Source organism: Marmota marmota, unplaced genomic scaffold (assembly GCF_001458135.2).
Source record: "Marmota marmota marmota unplaced genomic scaffold, marMar, whole genome shotgun sequence".
NCBI classification, from domain to species: domain Eukaryota; kingdom Metazoa; phylum Chordata; class Mammalia; order Rodentia; family Sciuridae; genus Marmota; species Marmota marmota.
Window position 1 is genome coordinate 18,757,130 of NW_026000168.1, and position 5,938 is coordinate 18,763,067.

Consider the following 5,938-nt stretch of genomic DNA (forward strand, 5'->3'; position numbering starts at 1 on the left):
CCCCCCCCGGGTTTGAGCTTCCTCAGGATGGCAGAGTGGCTGCAGCAGCTCCAGCGCTCATTCAGAGACTTTCCAGCAGAGGTTCAGAGGCAGCTCCAGGCCTTACCGTGATGGGTCCATCTCTGTGTCCCTCCTACGGCAGGAGGATGCATGCCATGGTCTGACAGGACGTGTCCTGGTCGCCTCGGGCAAGTCAGCAAATGGCCCTGGACTGGGCCTACGTGGTCCCTCCTCCTGAGTTCCCGCTTGACTGCCAGGCCCTCAGGGAGGAGAGGTCACCTCTGTGCCCCCATGGGGAGGGAGCAGTGTCCCACGGGACCCATGCCCAGCCTCCCTGTCCCTGTCCCCATGCCTTCTCGCCAACCTGGTGTGTCCCCTGGTCCTGTTACACAGTGACAAGTGGTCACAACACAGTTCCAGCACCTCACGTTGATTCTCTTCACAGTCTGGAGGCCAGCGGTCCAAGGAGGCCAGAGGTCCAAGGAGACCCAAGGAGGCCAAAATCCAGGTGGCCCCTGGGCCGTGTTTCTGCTGCGAATTGGTTTCTTTGCTTTTGAGGTCCTAGTGACAGTCAGGAGGGCGGTCCCTTCTCCGCTCTGCCCTCTGCCTCCGTGTCCCACCTTCAAGGGATCCCTGTGACCACGCTGCCTGCCCAGAGCGCCCAGGGTGTCCCCATCTCAGAGTCCTGAATTCTTTGGTACCAGGGACTGAACCCCAGGGTGCTGAGTCCCCTGAGCCCGTCCCCAGCGCTTTCTAAATATTTTATTCAGAGACAGAGTCTCGGTGAGTTGTTCAGGGCCTTGCTAAGTGGCTGAGGCTGGCCTCCACTTTCCGTCCTCCTGCCTCGGCCTCCAGAGGGGGCGGGCTGTGGGCGTCCAGAACCATCTTCAAGCTGCCTGTCACCCCACGGTGCGGGCTCACAGCCTGTTTCCGTGTGCCCTCCTGAGACCCACTTTGCCACCACCTGGGACCCGCTCACCGGGATGATGGCCCTGGGGTGCCTCACTGAGCACCCAGACTGAAGGGCGTGGAGGGAGCCAGCATTTATTGAGTGCTTGCTGTTTGCCCTGGGATCTCAAGGCCACTGTTGGTGGGACGCGCCTCCCTGGGGCCCAGGTGGGGTCTGGGAGTGACCGAGGTCTCCACGCAGGTCCAGCCTGTGGTGGGGCCAGCAGCTCTCGGGTGTCCCTGGCTGTCCCTGGCCGGGGAGGGAGGCCGGAGGCGGCCGAGGCGCTGGGCGGCCCGGGAGAGGCAGGGAGACGACTGGGCTGTGCCAAGAGGCATTGATTCTGGGCCCAGGCACTGCGCTGGGGCCCGGCCAAGGGATGATGTCATGAAGGACAGACGGTGACTCCGGGGGCGGCGGTGTCCCTGCGGATGACGTGATTGCGCAGACGTGAGGAATCTCTACCTGGAAGACGAGGCTCTCGGCTTCCTCCTCCCCGACACCCTCCCTCCCTGGCCCACTGTGTCTGGGAGGGGAGGCCCCAGCCACTGTGCTGTGTGACCTTGGGAAGCTCACTGCCCTTCTCTGGGCTCCCTGTGAGACGCCCCCAGACACCTTCTGTCCATCCCAACCCTAGGCTGTTGGTCTCTGGAGAGGGTGAGTCTGGCTGCTGGTAACTTGTCGGCAGCTCAGCTCCCTGGGGATGGGAGGCAGCTGTCCTCCCAGGTCCCCCTGGGATTTCCCGCTCTGGGGACTGCAGTATTCAGTGGGGAGTTGGTGCCCAGGCTGTGTGGCTTCAGGCAGATTGCTTGACCTCTCTGTGTGTAGTTTCCCACCAGGAGGCTTTGGAAGGGGCTGGACAGTGAGCAGTTACTGGCTGCACGCTGGAACTGTCCCCTATCCCGTGGACTCGCCGGACTTTAGGTGCTGGTCCCTGAGGGTGCTAGTCTCTGTGGGTGCTGATCCCTGAGGGTGCTGGCGCTGGAGGATGGGGCCAAGGCCCAGGTGCACCCCGGGCCTCCTTGGAGGCGGCCTCCCTAGCTGTCTCCTGCGGGGACACTTCTCTCTTGACTTTGGAGGGAAACATCCCTGCACCCAAGGTAGGCGTGGCCCTCTGGCCAATCAGAGAGCAGCATACCCTCACTTGGTGCAGTGATTGGCTGTCTGCGGATGGTCACATGACAAGGCAGGCCAATCAGCATCGAGCCTGGGATTCTGCGGCTGCCACCAGGGGGCAGCACTCTTGCCCTGCTCTGGGGTTGGTGCTTGGTGGCCGCCGTGAAGTCGGAGCTGCTGGTGGACATCACGCCACCTCCCAGAGACCTGGCGGAGGATGAGGCCACCAGATGACACGGTGCTGCAAATAGGAAGGCCCACGGCTGGGCCTGTCATTCCAGCGGCTTGGGAGGCTGAGGCAGGAGGATCTCAAGTTGGAGGCCAGCCTCAGCAGCTCAGTGAGACCCTGTCTCTAAATAAAATATGGAAAAGGCCTGGGAGGTGGCTCAGGGGTTGAGTGGCCTTGCGGGGTGTGGGGTGGGAGAAGGACATGGACGGAGTCCCGATGACATCTTTGGATCAGAAGCCATCGCGTAAGCCTCTCATTTACAAGTCATTTATCCCCCGTTTCAGGTTTTTAAAGGCACTTGGACTTGGATGCCCTTTAGTAACAGAAAGAATCCCGACCTAGATGTCCTCTGGCGCTGTGCCCCGAGAGAAAAAGGAGACCAGAGAGGGCAGGAGACTGGCCCAGAGTCACCCAGCTCCTAACCGGAAGTGCCCACCCTTAGCAGTCTCTCAGGGCATCCCAAGGTCACCGTGGCTTCTGGGGTAGGGGAGGGCAAGGAGCCCCCAAAGGTGCAGGGCCAGGGGGGACAGTTCTGGGTTGCAGAGGGGGTCGGGGGTCCTCTGCTATGGTCAGGAGCGTCAGAATCCAACGGGGGGCTAGTCTGGCCTGTCTCTGCGGTAGAGCCCAGAATTCCACCTTGGCCTCTAAGGTCACCTTGTGCCTGAAGCTCAGCCTTTGAGAGACCCTGGAGTCCCTGGGGACCGGGGTCCCCTGACCGGGAGGGAAATGATTTCTGTTTCATCTTAAGAACGTTTGGGGGTGTCCATCATCCCTAGGAGAAGCTGGGCTGGTGTCTGTGACCATTTTATCTTATTTATTGGTACATGGTTGGCCCTGGGGCCTGAGCCCAGGGCTGCTTAACCTCTGGGCCACGTCCCCAGCCCTTTCTGTTCATTTTTAAAATTTTGAGACAGGGTCTTGCTGAGTTGCTTCTTAAAACCGAGCCAAATGACTGAGGCTGGCCTCCACCTTTCGATCCTCCTGCCTCAGCCTCCCGAGCCCCTGGGTTTACAGGTGTGTGCATACCACCACCACGCTGGACTCCACGGCCATTTTACAGAGTGAAAAACTGGGGATCCCTGCAGCCAGAGCTTTGCCAGGGAGCTCCAGGGAGTGGGGGGTTGTTCCCGGTGCTCAGTCTTCCTGTGTGACCACGATCCAGCGTGACACCCTCTCTGATCCTCCGCGGCAGGTGGTCTCCAGGAGATGTCCAGGTTCTCACTCTCCACCCCCAGCCACCGCTTAGGTTCTCCCGCCCTCAGAGCCACCTTCAGTGGGAAGAGAAGTCACTTCTGTGGCTCCAGAAAGGACACATGAGTCAGAGGCCGCGTGAGTGACTTCCCCAGCGGGCTCCGTCATTGTGTGTGCTTTGAATGACACTCCTGCTGGGCCTCTGCCTTTCAGGAAAGGAAATTTAAAAAAAGACCCTGATGATGTCAAGGAGTTGATCTCTGGGGCCATTCCGAGCGGCCAGGGGCCCAGGTGGCCTTGGGAGCTGTAAATAACGTGACTGAATCACGGGGACTTTGGTTCCTCTCCCAGGGCTGAGGCCGCATTGGGACTCGGGTGGCAACTTGTCCAGGCGCCAACCCGGGGCGTCCCGGCTCATATGGAGGGACAGCAGAGGGGCAGGTCCCCTCTTCACGGTCTGCTGGAAGCCGCCTCCCAACACACTCCTGACCCCAGGAGATGGCGGGGAACAATGGCTTCCCGTCTCCAGGTCACTGCTGGCCAGTTTCACCTTGAATTTGATCAAAAGATGTTATTAATTATCGCCCCCCTCCGCCCTGGGCCTCCCCGGGCTCAGTTGGCACTCAATAAATGTCCATTGGCTTAGGAGGAACCAAGTTGGCTCTAGTTACCGTCCCCGCTGTGTGACGTCCACGGTGTGGGGTGCAATGTCAGGGTCTTGGGAAACGCACAGACCCGGCCTGAGGAGCTTCCAGGGCCAAACTGGGTCCAGGACCAGGTTCAACCTGAAAGCAGCCTCTGAAGACCCAGGTTCTGGTCTTTGCTATGAATTTGCTGTGTGATCTTGGGAAACTCACTCACCGTCTCTGGGCCATAGGCACTTCTCTGTGGAAATAAGACGCACACTCCATTTAAGAGATCCTTCATTCTTTTCAAGCAGTAAACATTTATTGAGCTCCAACTGTGTGCTAGGATGGAAATGGAAGACAGAGCGACAGCGGGATCCTTATGGCTGCCCTGAACAGTTGATGTCGCCGTTTACCTAACCAACACCCTTCTTCTCTTCTGAGTAATAGGCCTCTGGTTTTGTTCAGGGTGGCGCTGTGTCCAGGCAAAGAACTACATTTCCCAGCCTCCCTTGCAGCCAAGGGTGGGTCCTGGGACACAGCCTGAGCCAATGAGTTCGAAGCGGAAGTTGAAGGGCGGGGCTTCTTGGAAGCTGGTTGTTTTTTCTTCCAGCGCTTGTGTTCTGTTTGGGATGTGGGTGTGATGGCTGGAACTCTGCAGAAGCGTTATGAGCATGAGGACAAGGAGCACACCTGGATGCAGGTGCGGTGGAGCCCACATCCCTGAAGATAGGGGAGAGAGAAGCCACCTAGGTCCAGCTTATGTGGCTCGTGGGTTTTAGTTACAAGAGACCAAAGAATCCGTGATCACCTTTGAAGCCGCTGAGATCTAGGTTTTCCGAGCAGCACAGCCCCACCAAACAGTTATCATGACAAACAAAAAATCAGGGCCAGCCAAGGTGGAGCCCTAATGGGACATCAAGTCCAGGGAGGAAGTAAGAAGGGACCATGGATTTCAACAGTTTTAGAAAGTTGACCTGCAAACTTAGCGTTGAGCTTCCTGGTAGCCGAGTAGAGCGGGGAAATACCGACATGAACGTGACCCTGCTACCCCACTGGAGGAGTGATGAGGAGTCCCGGCTTCCCCACACAGACCTGTCCCCAGTGCTAGGTCCCCTGCCTGGGGGACGATGGATGTTCTTATAGCCTCTTGGCATTTGTGGAATAGAAGCAGCAGGGGTGAACTGTGGCCTCCATGTCCACTACCCAGGGGAGACATCCGGCCTCCTGTCCCCCTCCAATGCATGGCCGCTGCCCAAGACTCTGGGTCCATGTCACTCTGTCTTCTCTGGCCATCTCCATTGATTCCCCTGCAGCTCCTGAGTCTCGAACCCCTCTCTTGCTCCTGACCTGTTTGATCTGCTCAAGCCTCAGCCTCCAGAAGACCAGAGCACCCCTCCTACCCCCTCTCCTGCTATTTTATTTTATTTATTTTGGGGGTACCAGGGATTGAACCCAGGGTCACCCCTCCACCGAGCCCCATCCCTAGCCCTTTTTCTATTTTATTTAGAGACAGGGTCTCACTGAGTGGCTCAGGGCCTCCCTAAGTAGCTGAGGCTGGCCTCCACCTTGCGATCCTCCTGCCTCAGCCTCCTGAGCCACTAGGATGACATGCACGTGTCACCATGCCCAGCTAACAGAAAATATTCTGCTTCCGTACCATCCAGTATGGTGGCCAGTGCCCTGTGGCCACGGAGCCCTTGGTACCCAGCTAGCGCGCCCGAGAGCTGGACTTTTCATTTAAAGAGCCACGTCACGGTGACTGCTTCGGGGGTCAAGGAGGTACAGAACTCAGGCTGCGGGGGCCCAGAAGGTGCAGAACCCAGGCTG